The sequence below is a fragment of the Rhinolophus hipposideros genome, assembly GCF_964194185.1.
Source record: "Rhinolophus hipposideros genome assembly, chromosome: 5".
NCBI lineage: Eukaryota > Metazoa > Chordata > Mammalia > Chiroptera > Rhinolophidae > Rhinolophus > Rhinolophus hipposideros.
Genome location: NC_138051.1, coordinates 31,579,341 through 31,602,717, shown reverse-complemented (window position 1 = coordinate 31,602,717; position 23,377 = coordinate 31,579,341). Strand labels below are relative to the sequence as shown.

General features: G+C 35.6%; 2 protein-coding genes across 2 annotated transcripts in view; one reads left to right on the top strand and one right to left on the bottom strand.

Annotated features, from left to right (window-relative positions):
- The window catches only part of AVEN (apoptosis and caspase activation inhibitor), a 154,440-nt gene that overhangs the window by 90,848 nt on the left and 40,215 nt on the right, over positions 1–23,377 (bottom strand). The gene's annotated exons all lie outside the window — the stretch shown is intronic.
- CHRM5 (cholinergic receptor muscarinic 5) overlaps positions 5,961–23,377 on the top strand; it is a 75,236-nt gene continuing 57,819 nt past the window's right edge. Inside the window, exon 1 of the mRNA XM_081050399.1 lies at positions 5,961–6,761. The gene's annotated coding sequence lies outside the window, so the exon portion shown is untranslated. The remainder of the gene's footprint in view (positions 6,762–23,377) is intronic.

The following is a 23,377-nucleotide window of genomic DNA, read 5'->3' as shown; positions in this document are numbered from 1 at the left end:
TTATTTGAGATCAATAAGAGTAGCTATTGGGGACCCACTGGTTCAGACAGAAGCCCAAATAGTGTTCCAATTAGGAGACAAATGCAATAGATATTTATGAGAATTGCATCAGAACAGTTGTATCAGAAGGATGGCATTTCTATTGGTACAGATAATATAACATAGTGATGTTAATTCTAAACAATGTTTTTAATTTTCATTCCAGTAGTCATAATATTTGCTTTTTTGTTATCTTTGCAACAGTTCTTTGGGGTATAAAGTTGCTTTAGTGTCAGTTCAAAGGTTGTTTTGCCCTGTTTTAACATTCCAAAGATTTGCATTATAAGATGTGCAAAGCAGTTCCTCTGGCATGGCAGCTCTGGCTCCATTTTAAAGTAGCTCTAAATTTATGATTTTTTGACAACTTTAAGGTATAAACTTTGTCAAAATATTTTTTTTAATCTAAAACATAACCCACTTGCTTCTATTCATCTATATAGTTATTTATTTCTGAAACCAAGCTCCCTTTCCTTCAATAATTGTTCACCTAAGTATTCAAGGATGCTACGCTTTTGAAAACAGATTTACCATCCAGAAAGTCACTAATCTATTATTTTCAGAATTCCCGCTGGAACTTTTATTACAGACTAACAAATTGCCAGCCTTTCTATATCATCACTGTTTATGTTGAAATATTTTTTTAATGCTTTCTCAATTTCACCCTTAACTTCTTTTAAAATTCAAAATTGCCATTTAGTTCAAAATATTTACCCACATAAACATTCTTATGAAGTCGTGTAATCATTAAGCTGATAATAACTGAGTCAAAATTTTGGCCTTCCCAATATGGAATAGATACCACTAATGATAACTCCAGTTATACAGTCTGGATTAAAAAAAGAAAAAGAACACTAAAACTCAGTGTATAAAGGGACTGGTTGGACTAAATTATCTCTGAAGTCCCTTCCAGCACTAAAATTAAATGAAGTTCCACAATAACAATGACAACTGCTGACATTCATTGAGCACTTGCCCTCTATGTCTCAGGCGCTGTGCTAGGTATTTTTCATGGATCACTCAGAATAAGTCCACAAGCATGTTACTACTTCTCTATTTAAACAACCTTAACATACAAGAAATGCAACTGGGGCATAGACCTTTTCTTTAAAAATTTCTCTGATACAAAGCAAAGTGGAAATGAAAGGTCCGACATGGTAGGCTTTGCCTTGTTCCCCAGCACTGGAAGAGGTGACTCGTATGCAGTGCTTCCCTAAAGATTAGATGCCTAGAACTGCTGAGAAGAGCATCAGAAAGCAAAAACCAGCGTCTAGCCAAATAATCCTACTTGCCCTAGAGAACGGCTCCTTGCCAGCCTGATAAAGGCGCAGTATCAGGCTCATCACGAAAGCAGCAGTGGCCTCACTATAGATAACTAGCTACAGAAAAGTTCAAGAGTGTTAGTGGAGCTTCGATAAACCGAGTAATTGGGATCTCAAAGTATGTGAGATGGCCATGCCTAAGAAGCAGATTTGTGGCCATGCGCTCACACCTTCGTGACCCCATTAGACTGCAGGGTTTTTAGGGGCAAAGACCTTACTTTTTTTTTTTAACCTACCCCCAGGACATAGCATAGGACATGGAACATAAAAGAACTTAATAAATATTTAAGGAGAAATGTTGGTAACTGATCTCCTGGAGAATCTTGATCTATTCCCCTCAGTAGGGTGTGCCTGTAAAATCAGAGCTTTCTAAAGTGTGGTCTGGAGACCTCTAGTGGAAGTCTACACTTCACTGAGAAGTCAAAATCTGAAGAAGGGCAGATTGGCAAGGGCCAAACACCAGGACACAGGTTAAGGCTGGAGATCAGGGAAACAAGTGAGAGCTATGATAGAGTAATGAGCTAAAGAAGTTTAAAAATGAAAAATAAAACAAGTCCAAATAAGACAAAAATGCAGTCTTTATCTGAATGTGACACATATGAAGGAAGCATTTGTTGCCTAAATTTTATTATAAATTACAACAAATCTAGTTCAGAATCCTCTCATAGCACCACACATAAAATTTTTTTAATTTAACATAAATGACTAGTATTCTAAAATACACTGCTATCTGAGAAACTATAAAAGTATAAAATGAACAATTTTAGATAGAAAAAATAAATCACCCCTTTGTAAATTCTAAGCACGGAAGCTAGGAGGAAAGCAGTCCTTCTATGTTAAATTCACTGTGTTCTTCTCAAAGAGTCAACTCGTAGGGTCATCTGCCAATCACCTGCAATCTCAGAGAAACTGCAGATCTCATTTTGGTTGAGTGTTGGTTATACTGGAAAGACATCATTCTCAAAATTATACTGAGTCTCACACTTAAAGAACGAGTCTCCATGATCTTTTTTTTTCAGTAGGGAATCCTACTCGATTCATACCACAGTTCAAGGTCTTACTAGCCAGGTCAACTTGAGCAAGTTACTTAACCTCCCTGTATCTCACTTTCCTCCTTTATAAAATAGAAATGATAGTCTCTCCTTAAAACTATAAAAAGTAGATGCATTATACTTTCAAAGAACCTAGAGTAGTGTTACATACCTAGTAAGGAATCAAGTATTTCTTAATTACTACAATTAATGAGTTCAAATTATCTAGAATGACCCAAGTAAGTCAACAAAGATTTGATGTCTTTAACAAGAGCAACAAAGAAGCATATGTATTTTAGAAAGAGCTTTCATGATTCTACAATACTCTCTTAAATGCAACATTTTTCTTGGTATATTAACTGAAAAATCATCACACTTAATTGAGAATATGAATATTTAAAATGCCCTAAAAATAAGTAGTTGCCACAGAAGAAATCCTTAACCACAAACTCTACTCACTTAAGAACTAAAGAACATAAAGAGGGGACTACTTTTTATTTTTTATTTATAAAAGAAGTTATAATTTTGCAAAGACTCAAAAACAGCTGTGAGCATATGGACAAAATGTTCTTACAAGACAGAACTTTGTCGGGGGAAAAAATCATTTATCTTATCATACATAAAGTTATTTAAAAATCTATAAAGCCTATGAAACTTTTGAAGCTATATGGTCAACTTCATAGTGGAAACGGACGAGTTTAAATTAAATATGAGACTAATGGGAGTTGCACAATAGGAGACAGGAGTTGAAACATCTGAACTATAGAAAGTTGTGCTCTATTATATGCGTCAAAGAGAACACAAACTCCATTTCCCTCAGACTCTCTCTCCTCTCCTCATGTGGGAGGGGGTGGGTAGGCGGACAAGCCATCCACCCAACTAGCCACTACATCGATTAGATTGCTGAACAATGTTATTCACAGAAACAACCCCTTCCTTCAAAGCATAAAGTCCATCCTATAGCAAGTAAAAATAACTGTAGCTTTCTGAAAACAAGATCAACGTGAGGGATACCACGAAAAAAATCTTGGAAGAAAGTGTTTCTCGCAATGGCAGAAGTCACCTTTTTTTGGTTGCAAACTCTACAGGTGCTTGGGTCAATGTTTTTCTATTAATTCAGTGTACAGCTAGTGCACTGGGAGATAATAATTTGAAATAGAGTGAGGACTTGCACCAAAATACAGTCACAATCTATTATTCTAATTCCTTCTATAACCACTCTGTCACCAACCATACAATGGTCGCTAGTAGAACCTGGACATTTGCAAAGTACCTATCTCATGCTGAAAAAAATTACAGAGACAACTTAGAAAAAGCAGCATTTTGGCTCACCTTTTTCTATTCAGTTTTTTCTGAAAATAATGGTCACAGTAACTACTTACTGAGCTTTCAATAAAGCACATATGTAGGTAATAAACACATATGTATACTCCTTGTTCAGTAAGATTTAAGGGACAACATCCAATGTGAGAACACAGAAAGTGCTACACAAAACTACCACTCATGCCATACATGACATGTGACCGGAGGGCAGTATTTGCTACCCCTCCACAGAAATGGGAGCATGGTCCTCAGGAGTGGCTTTGGGACTGGGTAGAATTTCCATCTATGCCCTTTTAATGGCTCCCCATATTTCACCTCCCCCAATCTCATTCATCTAGTCAACTTGGCAGGTGGAAGGGGTTGGGGGAAGAAACAGAGAGAATCTGCATGAGAATGAATTTCAACAGGGAAGAGTACAGTACACAAGTTATTTCAGGACCTCATGTTACTGCATTCCTGGAAAACTTAAGTAGACAGCCAAATGCTCTGCTTTTTCAGAAAGGAGCTGGGGGTTCCAATCTTATAGGAAAATAAAAGTTCATAGGTAAAAAAAACCCTGATATTATTGGGGGAAAATATAATGATTAATATAATACATAGATATTATATAATTATGTGTAATTATATTAGTCATTGGTCTTCATGAACACAATGGTTCCATTTGATTTTTACTTCTCTCTTTTTTACATCTTCACAGAACTCTAAATCACATTCCAATGTTGAAAAATGACTTAATCATTGGCTTAAATTAAAACGTGGAGTATTTATTATAGGGATGCTGTTTTTGATGAGGTAAACAAGCAAGATGGTCTTTTTTCAAACAATGAAGTAGAAGTGGCTCTGGAATGTATTTGATTGAATTTGCCCAGCCCAAAAGTTAGCCTCAATATCTTGGGGTGGAATCTTGAACTATGTACTCCAGAACAAGTCAAGAAAAACTTATAGAAAATCATGAACCTAACCAACGACTACCCATTACCATATAAAATCACATTCTTTTTTGATATCATGAATAATGTTATCTGGAAAAAAGTTCAAGAAAATATTCTAGAGATATGTTCTCTCATGTAGACAATCATATTATAAATGTGTGTAGAAGACTACTATGAAACTAAATTTTACGTCTTTCTCATATGTGATCATCTAAGCCAATGTTTAAAATTCTAAGGCCTAAAAACTAAATATAAAGTGTAGACTTTGTCTAGATTCCAGTTTGAAAAAAAAAAAACTGTAATGAGACAGTTTGTGAGGCATGAGAAATTTGAAATGGACTGGATATTATATGACCCCAAAGAACTATTAACAATTAACCCCACTGTTAATTGTTAAATTTAATTATTGTTATTGTTAGGTGTGATAATGGCATAGTGGTCATATGGGAAAGTGTCCATATTTTTTAAATATACATGTATGTGGGGTTGGAATGAGATTTACTTTAAAATATTTCAGCTAAGAAAAAAAAACTAAATGAAGCTAATATTGGCAAAATCTTGGTAGTTAATGAATCTGGGTAATGGGTTTATAGCAGTCCATATATTATATTCCCATAGTTTTGCATAAGTTTGAAATTTTTCATAATAACTTTTTACATTTATAAGCATTCTATTGTCCAGAAACACTCCTAAAATGACCCTACGGATAAGTAGAAAAACATCTTGTGATATTTAAAAAATGAAGTACAAAAATTATGAAGTTTATATTTTTAGATCTATTCTTTAATACAGCAACTCAGAATTCCATCTAATTTAAGAACATTTTAAAATGAAGACCCTACTAAAATTTTATACCATGTGATGACTCATAATGCTTTATTCCAAAGCAACAAAATGCATGGGCCCAAAAGATTGTAAAAACAGGTGTGCATTTCATAAAAAGCAGTCTTTTTCCTTCTACAATTTTTTTTAAAACTCACAATATACTTTTCTATCTCAAAGATTTTTTAAAAATTATTTTCCCTCTTTAAGAAAAAACTATCATCAGAAAAGATCTCAGCAAAATTTCTGCAAATGCTGCCTAGGTAAAATACAGAGTACTTTCTTCCAGCCAAAAGAACTAACAGGAAACTGAAAATTATCAAATGCATTTTGGAACCTTATTCCAGCTAACTGTGCTCAGCTCTCTTTTTCCTCCCAAGACACGTCACTTAACTGTCTGCCAAAACAACTCTAGCCCATTCTACCTGATCACATTCCAGAGCTGCAGCTTTTCCTGGATTCACTTCTCAATGACAAGCTGCTCAGAGAGCACCTATCGAAAGAAATGTGTTCATCCGCTCCTTCCTTTTCCCTTTCAGGGCATACTGCTGTCCATCAGGAGAAGTAATTAATGGGTTTATTATGTATGAAAGCGTCATCCCATCAGTGTGCTGTCTGATTTGAATAGCTCATAGCAGCTCTTCATTCATGCCAAGTATGCTCACTGTCCGGAGATATTGTAAAGCTGTACTTCTTTGGGGATTTTTCCCTCTCTACTCAATAACAGTGTACCAGAACTATGTTACAGAAGTACCAGGAGGACAGAAGAAGAAATCCCTTCATCCTCTACAGAAAGGAAGCTAACGGACTGAAAAGTTGGTAAAGGGAAGAAAAACAAGGAAAGCAAGAGTGTGCAAGAGAACATCCATGCTTCTAGTCCAGATAATTTCTTAAAGCAACTTGATTCGGGAGCTTGTGTAATTCTGAAACATGGACAGAACTTTTCCAGAAGGTAAAACATCTATAGGAAGAATCAGGATTTCTCATTGCTGAGACATTCAATGAATTTTTAACAAGTTCTGAATACTCAAGTTGTCCGTGGTCAGATCAACAGCTAGTATCAGAAAAAGGCAAAATTCACCCTCTATTTCTATAATCCTATCCAAATGGAATCTTCATCTGTGGCATGCTGTCCTACTAATGCTATAGGATTACCAGGAATACAGCTATAGAGACACTGCAAGAAATTACAGTGCTGAAAACACGACAGGAAGTAGAGAAGGCATTTCAGGTATCGAAGCTTAATATTTCCAACCAGAGTTCAAATTACTGAGCTTCAAACAAACTACTGCCAGGTAAGATTTAATTTTATAACATTAATTTATATCTTGACTACTGAAACTAAACCTGCTGATGCTGTGAATGAGCCAGCAGATTGGAATTATATGCAGTCCTGCCTTCAGCTTTATGCAGATTTAAGACTTCTGAGGTAAACACTTGTTTGCTCTTACACTACATAAGCTAATCATTTCTAACGAGATAATAAAACACCCAAATAATCCAATTCAGTTTTCACTGGATTTGTCCCATCTTTGTCTTCATGTTTAAATTCCCAATTTTGTTTTGTTTAACAGCTTGAAAAAAAATGCATGGAGGGAGCCCTGAATGGGGCGGAGAGCCATGCACAGATGCTATTTACCAAACATATTCAAATGAAACTTGTTTCCCAGGGTAGTTGGTAAAACAGAAAAATTAATGCATTTTTAATATTATTTCTATTAACGCAAAAGAGCAAAGCTCAGTGACTGATTTTTATCGTGACCAAGAAAAAGCAAGCTGTGATGTCACTCTCATTCACACTAAAGAAAAACAATCTCTAGTAAACCAGGATATAACACTTCAGTAGAATGGGGTTAATTTACCCTAAAGGTACTGGAGGTGTTTTCATAACAGTCTATGTGAGGACATTTTTCTGATTTTACAATAGAATAAAAAGATGCTTGGTATTTTAACACCTCAAAAGCTTTAACTCAGATCAATGGTCCAAACTGTAAAAGGCAAAAAATTACTGAAGCCATCAAAAAATTCTGAAGACTATAGTGCCTTTTAGAAATTCCCTAGAAATCACCCCATAAAGACACTTCTACAGCAACTATCCTTTTATATATACATATACACATACAGAAAGGACTGTCATAATTTTAATTCCCTACATAGATTTTTAGCTAAAATTCAACCACATTAGTTTTTCATATAACGTCAATAGGAAAAATTTAAAGCTTAATCTTTTTATGAGAAGCCTTATAACAATATATTTCTATTATCTCACAAGACAAGGGATAAGGGAAACAAAAGCAAATCATACCTAACTATAGAGATCTGACAATACAAGGAAATTTATTCAGTACTTGTGTAAAAAAAAAAAAAGTTAAATTTGAAATTATACGCTTCCATTTCACTGAATTCTTTCCTTTTTTCAAATTTTAATACAGTGAATTATATGATCCCATGACTCTTTTCAAAAGTAAATAACCTTAAATATCATGTCTTTTGCATTTCAAGTCATTACAGAAATTCACCCACCATTTTCCAGTACCAAAGGAAAGCAGCAATTTGAAAACAAGCAGTGACAGTGTCACATGCCAATTCATTGCAGAGAAAAATATTTATTTATTAAGAAATCTCAAAATACTTACTTTGTATACCAGTCCTAACTAAAAGTAAAGTATTATTTTTACCTACATTGAGTTTTACCTGAACCCTTAAGGACTCCTTTTTCCTTTTCTTCCTTATTATGATATATTTTGCAAACTGACAGGCTTTGAAAAGTTGCATATATTTTGTAAGTGAAAATATTAATCAATGTTTCAACTCATAATTAAAGGATTTAACTTTGGCAAAAATAGGAGATGGATCATATTATGTTCAATTTGCTTCCAATACATAGAATTGAAGGAGGTATAAAATTCATTCCCTGAAGTCTTCTGGATTTTATCTATTCATTGTAATGTACTCATATCCCACCAGGCTGGGGACTTTGCTTCTATGACTTATCTCGTAATGACAATGGATGGGCAAGCAAATACCGCCCTCCTCCCCTGTTAGCCCTGGTCAGCATCAATCCCAATGAATCTTCATTTTCTTTCCTGTCTAAATCAAGGTTTTCCTGTGTCATAATCCATTCTGAATAATGATTGTTGAAGTTTAAACAGAAGCTTTCAAGAAAAAACAACTCTCCAGTAATTTGGAATAATCTACATTTTCCTCTTTATTTTAGTAAACAAGTGAATAAAAAATATTAGCTAATTTTATCAATTAGCTAAATTTTATCAATTAGCTAACTTTATCAATGATGTGTTAAAAAGCTGAAAATTGCTTCAACTTTATCATCTCTTGGGTATAAATGGATAAGGAATTTTAGGCTAGTACCTGAAGATTTGGTTTATGGGAGTTTTGCCCTTGTGTTAATTGATTTAACAATTTAAAAGATTTTGAACATTCAATGCCTTCCCCAACTGTTTCTATAATTTAAAATGTATTTTATGCACATTTATAATACTTTTATATAAGTAATGGGATTGTGTATCATTGGTTTCCTTCATTAAAATGGAGCAGATAATTTGGCTACAATATGTTTGCAGTGATATTACTATATCCTTAGTAATTTAAATCATCCAAAAGCTATAAACTTTTCATTTAAACCATGACAAAATAAAAGTAGGTATATAGATGAAAATAAAGTAAAACCATTTTAGTGTCTTTGTTGACTTTCTTTTAGATTCTTATGTCATCTTTGTCTAAAATAGCAGGAAATTGTTTTGTATATAAAATTAGAAATATGCATAAAATACATGTTTAAGTGTTAACATTTAATTTAAAGGGACTGACATTACATAATATATTGAAATCGATAAATATTTACTGATATCTGCATTATTGTCACTTTCATATTTTTCCTTAGAACTTTTGAAAAAATTTCTTTCATTCCATTATAATGGGAAAGTTTTTCAAGCTTAATTCAACAGGGTACTTCAACTATCCAGTATATTTGTCCCTTATTGTGGTTAATTTATTTTCATGACTTGACCAAATTTGAATAAGGATCGTGGTTCATCATAGGGATTCATCTCCTCTCCAGCTTCTTCCTGCTGAGAGAGAATAATCTTTGGTTTCTGACATTACAATCTGTAGCTGGAGAAGTGGTGTGATATCAAACAGATGATTATATCCTTTCAGTGAGAACTAGCTGCAAAAGAGATGTGAGAGCTATCATTTCAAGTCATATCAGAGAGACACTAAATAGACGAATGACAGGAGCCGAATAAGAGAAAGATGCTTTCATTGCATTTGTCACTTTTACAGCACCACTACTAAAAATAAAAATACCCTTTCACAGTTTACTTCATTAATAATTTAAAAGACAGTCTAAACTTCATGTTAATATAATTCACAGATGATGATAAAATGGGAGTGAGGAAAATACCAGCAAGTAACCCAACAATAATAGAAGGGGAATCTCTAGGGCTGAGGAACAAGTGCACAGTTCACTCTGGTTCAAATAAAAATACTGATGCTACGCAGGAAATTTGAGAAAATTATCAGTACGCTCAAAATGAGAAAGAATTCCTCTGAGAAAGAGACTCTTAAATACTGATTATAAAGTGATCCCATGACATAGATTAATTAGTATGTGGCACAAATGGTAGTATTGTAACACGAAGGTGGGGAGGGGACTGGTGAACATCCTTTTAAGACTACAAATTCAAAAAAGAAGAGGAATCTCTCAAATAAGCCCAACTACTGTGTTCTATGAACGTCTTCAACAAAAATTTACAAAAAATAAAAGTAATTTGGGAGTTAGAGCCAACAAAAGAGACAAAATGACTGCTCCTCTTACAAACATACACATATATAGACCATCTCTCCTCTTTTATGAAGCTCCAGCTGCAAAGGACAAAGCAGAACAACCAATCCTTCCACATTGAACACAGGTGCAATTTATTCTTTGATTAGTCACAATAGCCTCGATTCAAAACATCAGTCATTTGTGTCTAACCTTCCTAGACTCAGAGCCTAGGTAGATTATGTGTGAAATACTAACTCCATGAATAAATACAAGCCAAACTGAAATCTTGTTATCCATAATTACACAGTTTGCTTGAAACAATGGTATGTGAGAGAATTTTTAAAGCATTTTTCCAGTCCTATGTACTGGTTAATTACTTTATTGTTCAACAGTTGTTTGAAGATCTTGCCATCCTCCATTTTTCACATAGTATTGGAGGTAGTAGTGAAATAATTCAAGAATCCAGACCAATCAGAAAACATAACCACTAATATAGACCCATAGTTTGATGTCACACTGTTCAGAAATACATGAGCTTCCTATTTACTGACTATCATTGTATGATGATATGATTGTATGAATGTATAAACATGCTCTTTGAGTAGCAAAAGTCAAAGACAGTTTCCAGTTCAATTATACCAATTAAAAAAATCTTTAGCTATTTACAGAATTTTCTTGGTGTAATAATCTAAATATGCTGGTGGGTGCATAATGAAATCTAAATTGGGCTTAGTAGTACATAACATGGTGCTACTCTAATATTTAATCCTTCGTAGCTGCATGTCTTCCTTAATATGTGTGGCAAGGATACAGTCTTCTGCACACCTAATTTCTGGGTAACCTGTGGTGAATACCTACAGAAGGGTTTTCCATGCCTAGGAACTTCCACAGCACTCTGATAACACCTCTTTCATAATGCTTTGCTAGATTGCACTGGAAATCTATTTATAGACTTACCTTGTCTTCCAAACTCTGCATCCTCATGGGTGAGGGCCTCAAGAATGAGGCCCACATCTCATTAATTTCTCTATTCCCAAGGTAAGCACAGGACGGACTGGTTAATCAATAGATGTGTTAAGTGAATGTGGAAATGTAACCTATTCCATTCTCAAGTGCAATCTCATCAAGCAGGCAGAAGCATAGTGATCCTAAAATATTTTACCTCCGATTCAACTCACTAGTAATGAGCAAATAGGACAAATACAGAAAAGTCCTAATGTAGGGAACTTTCTAGAAGTCATACTGAAATAATGGCTACAAATAGATCGTATTTGTTAAGTATATTATATATTAGGAGGTGTGCAAGTACCTCATATTTCATATGCAAATTTGACGTGGAAATCACATTTGCCATACCATATTGTTATCTAGAACTTCATCAATAGTCCAAAAGGATCTAAACTGGCCCTGCTATTGAAAAGCGGTTATAAGAGAATTTAGATAAGCATTTTGCAAAAGAAATTGAAGCAATACTACAATCTGCTTTCTACTCAAAAGATGAGAGTGGGGAAGTGACAAACGTAGAAATCTTACATTTATTTATTCTATGCCCTTTCCCTTTCTGAGGGGTAAGCCTATGCCAGTATCTAAGTCAAATCTCCTTTCTGAGTTTAGAGCCACAGTATCAGATTTATGTTAACTCTATGCCAACAATAGTGATCTCTTTCAAAGTAGGGACAAAGGCTAAAGCCTGTGCGGCACCTACCTCATCCTCTCTGACACAAAGTAAGGTCAGGAGAGTGGTGAAGTGGGCCAGCCTCACTCTAGAATTCATCAATGTGTGTTGGGATGGAGTCAACTGTAGTTTCTAGAGCTGCTTAGGGTATGTGGACGAATGCATTCACTAAATCCTCACAGAAATCCAGTCTTTGATGTTGGTGTGCACAACTCAAGATTTTTTGACCTTTGATATCCCTCCATTTTTTTAGCAGTGTTACATTCTTTCAAACTAGATCTTAGATAAAACATCAAAATATATAAAGCATATAAAAGCAGATCTAGCCTGGTCAGGTTAAAATGGAAAACCTAGAGCCCTGTTAGCTAACAGGTCCCCTTCTCACCCCATCTCTCCTTGCTCTCCCCTCCACACACTTAATGGACCGGCTCCATTTGTTGCAATTATTCTGCCATCTAGAGGGTCCACAAAGGTATTCTTCTGTATTTTAACACATGTATCGCAGACACTGCCAAATACTCTAAAATTCCTGGAATAAGTTATGTGAAGCCATAGTCTTTGCTAGCCCTAGTGGGCACAGGTTGCAAAACACTGCTGCTTAGGCATGCAGAAGGCTGCTCAATTATTCTGTTTCAACACTGATCAAGCAACCACCATCTAGGATTCAAATAAATTAAAAGTTGATAAACAAAGACTGAACATCTGTAATTTCAGTTAGAATATCCCAGAAATAAGCTAAAATTAACAAAACCTCAGAAAATTATATCATTTGCAATCAAGAAGTACGGCATGGAAATGAAACAGTGAGAATCATCTGTCATAATAGGAGTCAGAATTCAGTATGTGAAATCAACAGAATTTAATTGTTGGAAATACCAAGAAGCCCCCTTTATAATATTCTTTCACCTATAACATTGTGCCAAACATTCTAGTTCCCTTTAGTCGATTCCAGGTTTGTGGGCTCTGTAATTTACTTAGAGAGATACAGCTCAAGTATTTAAACTACAAACCATATAAATATAACTAAAATTTATATCTAGCAGGATATATTGGTTTTAAGCAACCTTTTTTTTAAGAGGAAATATGTTCCAACCCCCCAAAAAAACATGTTTCAATTATGGTGACATAATTGTTATGTCATAATTTATTATGTAATATTTTATTATGATTATGTAATAATTTATTCATTTCCATTCATTGATCATCTCCAGCACTATATTTCTAGTTACTAAGGAATTCTCATAAATATTATTCCAAAATCTCAAATGATTTCTATTTTGAACCCAATCTCCCAAATGACCAGTGTCTTTTTCCCCCTTAAAATGCTTTGAAATCTTTTGCAATACATTCTTGAGATTCTATTCATTTTTAAATATTTTACTATGAATTACTTCAAGCAGATAACCAACACTATATACTAACCACCCAGTTTCAATAAATATCAATTTTTGCCATCTTTGCATCAGACTTTTTTTATGCCCCCTCCATAAATAGGTCTGGGAAGAAAAACTCCAGTAGGCAATACTTAAGTATGTTTAGAGCTAGTTATAATTTATCCATCTTTATCAAGGTTTTTAAGTATCAAGAGAAGGAACTTTTGTAGCCATAGTTATACAGCTATCTTCGTTACAAATACTTTAAATAAATGTAAATACCAAGACAAAGACTTTTTAAAAAAACATTTATTGTACCTTGCCTATCTCAGATCCCCAGCTAAACTTCCAAAATAAATGTCCTAGACAACAGAATCATAGGCTAGTTTCTTTGATCTTCCTCTTGTGTCAGCATTCTGTGGTGTAGTGACATCCTAGATAGAAGTAAAATAATCAACATTACAGAGTCCCTTGGGTAGAAAACCAACTCTCAACAGTGATTTCTTTTTTTCTTTTTTTTTTTTATTAAATTGATTTGGTCAACACGATTTCTTATGTAGAAAAGAGATACCTAAACTCGTGGTCGCAACGGTACAAACTATAGTAAGGTTAATATCTTGTGTGTAAAAAAAAAAAAAAAAAAAAATGCATTTTTGGCTCATCAGTACCAAAGAGCTAGTAAGGTTGAAAACATGTATCTCTTCACTCCAATGACAGAAAATTCACGCATTTCCCTTGTAAAAACAAAATACATAAAAACCACAATAATAACTCCACTTAAAGGGAACACAAAGGCTGGACTTCTTACAGTGAGACAGGGAAGCTTGCCTTCAGGATAACCATTCAGAGTGATCCAATGCTCTCACCTTGAAAGACACAGTTTCTCACATTCCGCTACCAAAGAAAGATCACCTAATCAACACATCAACAAATGCTGAAGGTGAGACAGTCAAACAAATCCTCCTCCTACTCTCCCCTTGCCTTTATTCACAAGCACAATAAAATACTGCACTTCACAATAAATTCCAATTTTATACATTCATGGTCTCTCTCATTAGGAGGCTGGGAGAGTCATTTGAGAGTCAGGCTGCTGTATCTCAACCCACTGGCTTCATTGAACACAAATCACATGCTCTCCTTCCCTCAAGGACACTTTGAAAACAAGGACAGTCCATGCGTATTTGCCTCCTCATTGCATCCCTATGTCTACATCTGTGACATTTTGAACCTTGAACCTTTATTACTACAAAGGGAGAATCACAGGTTCCCTAGCCTATTCTAAGTTTCCGATAATATGACCTTCAGGAAAGTTACAGCTCCCCGTTACAACGGCCAGGCTTAAATCAGAAAGACTATTTCAAAATTCACTGCTCCTATTTAAAACCACAAATAAATTAAATAACTAAAACCACAAATAAATTAGTCCAGAAAAATCTGAGAATCACAGCAAATGATGAGAGAAGAACATCACTCTCTAGGCAGAGACCCCATGCAGACTGGCCATTCTGAACAAAGTGACACTATTGTATCATTACTATTTCCTGAGCACCCTCTGAACATGTTGTGGTCCTAGATTATGGTGAATCAATGTGGACAGGGGAGATATCTCAAGGGTTAAAAAAAAAAAGTAAATTTTAAAATTGTAAACAAAAATACCAAATGAAAATTAAATCTACAAATTGGTCCCTGAAAGTTCTGAGAAAAACAGATATTATCCTCAGCTTTCCCCTATCCTAGGGTTCCCACACCCAAGAAACATTAGAAGGTTATAAATTACAAAAACGGAAACCAGTGAGTAATACTCATTTCTACCCTGAATCCCAAGTCTAAAAAAAACAAACATGGAAAATAGAGGAAAGAGATATATGTCCACGTCAGGCAAGAGTAGGGAGTAGAGATAGTGGAACAAGATAGACCAAAAAACAGGCGATAGATAGGATCTTCTGGCTTTTATAGTACTCCAGGTTTCTTTCTCATCCTATAGGGATTTGTTCAGGAAAGTCTATATACGTGAGAATATTCCTAATTTTTAACTCTGAGAAAATGATCTCTACTTCCTCTCGATAAACCAATCTGATTATAGTTTACCCCAAAGGACACAACCCCAAAGGAATCAACTCAAATGCCTCTCCAACATAAAAAATGCAATTTAATGGGTTGTCTATCGCTATGATTTAGCGATCACATTATGAACGTACAGAAAAGATGCTTACCTGAGCAAGTCATTGCCCAAAACATCTACGTGGCCTTAGGTTAAACCCCAGCTAACATGAGTCTCAGTCTCCCCACCTGAAACGTGAAAGATTTGGACCAAATACTATTAAAATTGTTTTGCTTCGGGGTGTAATTATATGATGCCCCATAAAGAATGAGGAAAAAGGCACCGAAAGGTTCAAACACACCAACTGCACTCAACTAAGAGTAGCTATTTTAGTACCCTCGATAATCTTAACGGGCACGTGCAGAGAAGCGATAGGGACCTTAAGCGGTCAAGAAAAAGGCAACTTAGACGTGGCTGTATATTTTGATTCTGTCAGCTGCTAGTTGCTGGCATAGCAGAAGCAATGCAAGAGATTTAAGATTGGTATTAGAAGAAACCACTCAGGTGAACACTAACTTGTTCTAGCTATGAATTCATTATGCAAGGATGTTCTTAGTTCTTAGTTCTCTGTTCTCTGGGTTTCAAAACAAGAAAACAACTCACTTTTTCCTCTATGATTTTGGATGTGAAAGGAGAAAAAGGCATAAGGATACCAGGGAAGAAGACAAGATATTCTGGTGGAATTAGTGCTATTTTGTTGTTGTTTTTTTAATGATCCCCTAGGAAACTAGTGTGGCTTATAGCAACCAGCCAGAGTGGAGATGAGATCCACGAAAATCAAATATGTAGAGCTGAAGATACATTATTTTAAAGTTACATCAGGAGCAGCAAACTCTTATTTAGAAATTATGCTGTATAGCTGGCAGACATGCACACTCCTACACAGACCGGATTTAATATCTTTTTGTTAGCAGCACAGCTTTCAAGTAAGTACCAGTGCACTGGGAACGTCTTAACTTGACAAGACCTCACCGAGCAGCCAGCTCTAAAATGACTTTACTTTACCTGTTGCTCTACTTATATAAGGGTGTCCTAGTATAGTCCCACACATGAACATGCTAAATGGACTGCCTCTCAAGCAACACTACCTCTGATTTCTCCAGTTGTGGTCTAATGACCATATACAATGTGAACATAAAGTATGAATATTAAACATACATGTGTGGGTTTCCTGGGAGAAGTACCCTGATAGCAGGCAAAGCATAAATGAGTATATAAAAGCCTTGGGCATTAAAACAGGTAGTCAAGTACCTAAATGGGAAAGAAAAGAGTGCCACAGGATAAAAAAGAAGTGGAGGTCTAAAGATAACCCTTGTCCCACAACTTGGTCCATTTATCATTATTAGTTGTACACAGAGAGAGCCCCAAATTAATTCCTGCTCTACGTAGTAGTATAGGCAAGTATCTTAGCTAATTCCCAAATCGCATTTATACCATATGCAAATTAAAGCATTACTAACTTGCAATACCATTCTGACTTCAAAATATAAGGGGGAAAAAATACAGCATGTACTTAAATCTAGCCTACCCTAAAAATGACATCATTCGAGCTTCCAATCAAAACTCAAAAAGACTAACATGGGATTCAGAATACTTTGCAAGTAAGTGCTCTCTCACTTTAAAATAAATTAAAAATGCTCACTGGTCTACTTAGGTTAAACTGAGTTTATGTGTGAATATTAAATCACAACTTTTTCTAAGACTCCTTCAAGCGCTGGCAGCAATCCCTCTTGATTTTCTCTCAAAATTACAGAGAGAATATATCTAAATAAGAAATCCAAGAGGTAATGTGAAAAATATTAACAATAGTGATGTCTTGTCAATTTTCCTAATATGAAGCAGATGAATTTCATTTACACATACACAGCATACATAGTTTAACACATAATTATCTTTTTGCTTGGGTTAATAATTATCAGCAGTGAAGAAAAACTCATTTCCATATTAAAGCTCCTGAGTATATTAGAGTTCCTGAGTAACTGTCATAATAATACCAGTCAGATAGTTGAAATAAATCCATACTGTTTCATAATTTTCAGTACAAATGAAACAAGTAGGAAGTAATAAAAGAGTAATGTTCCCATTGTCATGACCAGATCAGAAGGCACCAAACTATTCAACAAAGATAATGTTTTTAAAGTAGCCAAACGTTTTATGGTTTTGTTTTTCTACCACAAAGGGAGGAAGGGAAACATTTAATGACTCATTTTCTATGCCATCCACCCAAAGGGCCCATTGCTGCACAGCCAACTGTATGCATTCTGCAGAAGGCAACAGTTCAGTATACAGAACAGTAATGGGTTTCAGAATGAGACGGAGAGGAAGTCATTCCGCAGTTCTACAACATACTAGTTATGGGATATGGGGTGAGTTACCTAGCTTCCTTGAGCTTAATATGCCTCATCTGTAAGATGGTCCAATACCAACCTTGCAGGGTTATCATGAAGTTAGATAAAATATTGTACTTTATATACCAAATACCCAGCCAGGTACTCTATAAGTAAGAACAATTTTAACACATTTATTTATGCGTACACCTCGTCTACATCCCATCGACCCCAAACTAAGGTAGTTATCGCTATTCAATCTAATTCAAAAGTTGGTCCCAATACATATCACAACAATGCTGCCTCTTCCATTGGAAATTTCTGCAAAACCACCCTCTCTCCCAACCTCCATCCCCTCCCCACAAAAATCCTACTCTGAGGACCCCAAGAATTAGAAATGCTAAGCTCTGTTAAAAAAAAAAAAAAAAAGAGCTATTTCTGACAATAGCTCATTACTAAAATCTGTTCTACAGCAAAGCAGTAACATATGGTTAAGAGGCCAAATCGCAATTCAGCAGTCAAATTCAATTTGACTACTATTAAATCACCACCACTATATCTTGATCGTATGTTTTTTTAAAGACTTTACAATTTCCTCCCCTTTCTTCCGCCTCTCCCCCCACCCCTACTCCAGTTCAAGCCGTTGCCCTTGTTTCTCAGTCTAGTTGTGTAGGACACAGCTCCCTGGCCCATGCCGGTATTATGAGCCTTGGGTCCCCCCGCCCCGCTGAGGCAATCCCCCATGGTCAGTGGCTGCTCACCAGACATCAGCGTTAGGAGCACAACGCTCCAACCGCCTGAGCCACCTGGCTGGCCCACAAATTTTTTAAGTGCTAGAAATCTTTACCCATATCTAGCACTCTACCAAATACTATTGCTCCAGATTTTCTTTTACTAAGCTCAAATATCTAAACAAAAATACATTTAGATTATGGGGCTGCTGAGAATAGCAATAAGGAATAAACGCTTATGTCATACATCAAAGTGGCATGACGTTTTTCTCTTATGAATCTAAAAACACATTAATCACATTCTCTCTTTGGATCAGCCCCTATTTGGACAACACCCCTGGAGCAACAAGCATTACCCTAGAATTATCCCAACGTCTAAGGGAGATCAGCCAAATAGTTGGCATTTGCTGAAATGACTGCTGAGTCACTGAAACATGTCTTCTTCTCATCTATCAACTCCTACTGGGATAACTTTTACAAGATTGCACCTCTTAATTCCATAAGACACCATGACTGTCTCTTGCATAAAAAAGCACAAAATTAAATGAAGATTTTTCTGATCAATAGATTTTAGACGTGTATACAAGTCATTTGGAGTGTAGCTAATCATATATATGTATATACACACACAGATATGTACACAAGCATATAAATATACATACATTTTATATATACATATATGTAGCTTCTTGGTAGCCACAAACACTGAGATAAAATAAGTATTTTGTAACTGATTGATGAGGAAGAAATTAAAATCAATTATTGATGTTTTATCTTGCTTCACAAATGTATCCTCATTAACCCCATTCAGTTAATATAAATGACTCCACTCTGGAGAAATTGAGAGGAGAGTCAATAACACAAGAACAGTACCAACAGTACTATAGGTAACTCTGCAATAAAGCTTGAACAAACAACAAGGTCAAGTATATAGTCATCACAGCCTGACCTTTTATCTGAGGCCATTCTCAGCCTCACTCAGAGAACTGGTTCCCCTGAGCCTTTAAGGAGAAACACGGTATTTGCATAGCCTCAAAATTATTCCCCCAGGTACTTACTATTTACTGTAATTGTTTTAATATATGCCCAGATTCCTTGATATTCCTCCCTCTACTAGGTAAGCTTAATTCCCATATTCTCGGTGTGCGTAGAACTTGGTCACCCACTTCTAGTGAAAAGAGAATGCGAAACAACTTTACAGTGAAGAAAGTTACCATCTTACCGATACCATCTTAATCAAGTGATCAAAGCTAACATTATCACTCATGTCATGTTAGTATCATATGTCCACTGATATGATCCAACAAGAAAGGCATGTCCTATCGGTGGTATTCTCCCCAAAAATCCACAGCCTAATCCAGTCATGAGAAAAACCCAAACTGAAGAACATTCCACAAAATACCTAACCACAAATCTTCAAAAGTTTGGTCGAGTCCAGAAAAGAGTAAGAAACTATCACAAATTAGAGGAGACGAAGGAGATAAATAAATGCAATATGGTATCCTAAGTTGGAAAAGAAAAAGGACATCAATGGGGAAATGCAAATAGTCTATAGTATGCCAATCGTCATTTCTTAGTTTTAATAAATATACTGTTTATGTAAGATGTTAACATTAGGGGAAGCTAGGTGAAGGGTACATGGGAACTCTCTGTATCTTTGCAACTCTTCAGAAAAAATCTAAAGAGCATTAGAAAGTAAAAAGCTCAAAAAGTAATTGGGCTTTAATGTCACTTAGTATTAAATGAATCCACAGGCAAGATAGTCTGTAATTCGACCACTTTCCTCACTTGTTAAAATAGAAAAAGTTGATAGTGAAAAAAATGGTTACTCAGGGAATAAAATCAGTCATCAAATCAAGTATTATTTTAGACTTTACTTTGCCATGACACAAATTTTTAAAGGAATAGATCAAACTGGATGACAGCTGAGTGCCTCTGGAAATAATAAAATTCAACAGGTTGGACTGCCTAAGAGACTTTAACAGAAGCACTGAGAAAAACCAAAAACAAAACTAGTGGGATTACATAAAGCTAAAGTTAAAATCAGAAGCTCTCCATGCAAACCTCTCTGATGAGTTCAAAAGGTCTGATGACTGAGGAGTATAAAAAATTATGTAAAAGCATATCCATTTATATGAAAGGCTTCCCAACTGGTGCAACCCTTGATGATATAAGTCAAGCATAAAATATTCAAATAGAAAAACATTACACAAAGCATTTAAGGGATCAATATTTGCAGTATCTCATAGTACTGAATTTGCTAAAAAGTTTACAGAGACACCTGCCCAAAAGCATGAAGATACTCACCTTCTAATAATACTTTTCAAGGAAGATTACTTTGCAAAAAAAAGAGGGGAGGGGAAGAAAGCAAAATAAAGTGTAAGCTAAATTAAGAGCTAAACAAGAAGAAGAAAAACAGAAAGATTACAGATGCTGAAATGAAAACTCTAGAAGAAAAGATTGGATGATTGCTGAAATTTGGGGATGACTTATATGATCAGACCTATAGAGAAGATCCATACTTCCTTTTCTCAAATTGTGGGGGAGGGAAATGGATAAACTTTATCAGAGGAGCAAAAGAGGGACTGATTCTATTTAAAGAAAAGGCTAAAGAGGCACTAGAGAAAGAAAGCCAAAGAAGCTACTAATGGTAACCTATAATTAAAGAACAAAGAAGACACATGGGTGTCCTAGAAGGGGTAGGAAAAGCAGCGCTGAAAAAAAGAATCACCCGAGGATCAACAAGAATCCCTAAACAAACAGAAATCAAAAGGTCACAGATTTAAAGGAAAAAGAAAAGGAATTAAAACTGCTAAGGCTGGGTCTCTTAAAGAAAAAGTACGATTTCAGGGCAAGAAAATGAAAGTTAATGGTGATGATGAACATGATGAAAATGATGGAGCAGGACCAGTAAAAACAAAGAAGAAACTGCACCAAAACAACAGAAAACACAAAACGGTGCAGGAGACTAGTAGTTTAGCAAACAAGTTGCTTTTATCTTTGGAGGTTTAAAAAAGAAAAGCAAATTAGGCCTACTTCAATGTCCACTTGTAAGAAAGGAAAGATTTTTGTGTGGTTTAACCTGTTTTTTGTTGCTGTTACCCCAAAAAAGTTTTTTTTTTTTAATGTATAGTTCTGTTTGTATTATTGTAAATATTCCAAATAGCAAAGGAAGTTTCTTCCATTAAACTGTCTCTATAATCTGAGAATATATTCACAAAACTAATAAAATCCATACAAGAAGAGAGAAAAAAATGAACTGAGTCAGTCAGGGCAATATAACTATCCTGCTGCTTCACGAGAAGCAAAAGTTCAAAGTTTAATTAAGAAGTATAGGCCTGGGCCCGCCCAGTGGCTCAGGTGGTTGGAGCTCTAACTCCGAAGGCTGCCGGTTCGATTCCCACATGGGCCAGTGGGCTCTCAACCACAAGGCTGCTGGTTCAACTCTTCAAGTCAGGCAAGGGATGGTGGGCTCCACCCCCTGCAACTAAGATTGAACAGGGCACCTTGAGCTGAGCTGCTTCCCAGATGGCTCAGTTGGTTGGCTCAGTTGGTTGGAGCACGGGCTCTAAACCACAAGGTTTCCAGTTCGACTCCCCCAAGGGATGGTGGGCTGTGCCCCCTGCAACTAGCAACGGCAACTGGACCTGCAGCTGAGCTACACCCTCCACGACTAAGATTGAAAGGACAACAACTTGACTTGGGAAAGAAAAAAACCCTAGAAGTACACACTGTTCCCCAATAAAGTCCTGTTCCCTTTCCCCAATAAAATCTTTAAAAAATATATACATATAGGCTGCTAGAGTGATAGGCTTTCTTTTCCCTTTCAGACTAATCTCTGGCAAAGGGATACAGAGGCCAAAAAAAAAAAAAAAAATGTCATTACAATTAAAGTCTCCCCCCCAAAATTAACTTTCTATAAAATTACATTGAGGAAGCTATATAATAACTTTAAATGAAAACAGGCATAGGCAACTATACTGACCAAACTGTGGCCTAATCATTCTATTTGTTCCACTTAAACAGAGCTTATAGACTTGCACATAAAAGATTTTTTATTAGGTACACGGTTTTCTTCAATAATGCTCCTGCTCACACTGTAAACTTTTTTTCTAACTCTGACTATGTAGCAGCGACAATGGCTATCCTTCATGGCACGCGGCAGACACTGAGATAGGGGAGAAAAACAGGTGAACAACTATAGGTGGCAAAGTTGGGAAAGGGGAAAAGACTGTTTTATGGCTTAACCCAAGTCCACTAACTTTTTTAAATGCTCAGAAACTCAGACCACCACCACTGGTTATTCAATAAACAGACTCAATAATCAGTTATATTTTACCCAAGAAGAACTTCTAATTTCTCAGAAAAGGATATGGTTGGCAAATCCATTGCTGTATGTCTAGCATTCAAGGGAAAAAAGTACACTTTATTTGACTTTACTGAATACAGCTCATTAAGCTTTCAACAACAAATTTCAGATAAATACTAAATCTAGGCACCTAGGTTACATATGAAGCAGAACTAAAATCAGTGGTAAATTTGAGATAAGACACGGACATCATCGGACCTAGCACTGTTACTTCGTTCTATTCTTGCATTTCCTACTGAGAGAAATAGTATTGCCTGAAGTTAATCAGAAACATCCTAGAGCAGCATGCGAATCCAGACCTGTTCAACCTAGAGGCCTGTGCTCCTTATATTAAACCACACTGACAAAGGAAAGAATGTAATAGCCTAAGCTGAATTTAAATGTCCACTATTAAAAAAATCAAAATTTTCAATGTTGATAAGTTATTTCTAATTTTGGTTACTTTGGTACTTAGTAAATATATTATACACTAACAAAGAAAAATAGAAAACTGAATCACAAGGTTACATGCTCTTTAGAAGACTGAAATGCAAAGCAGAGTAATTACAC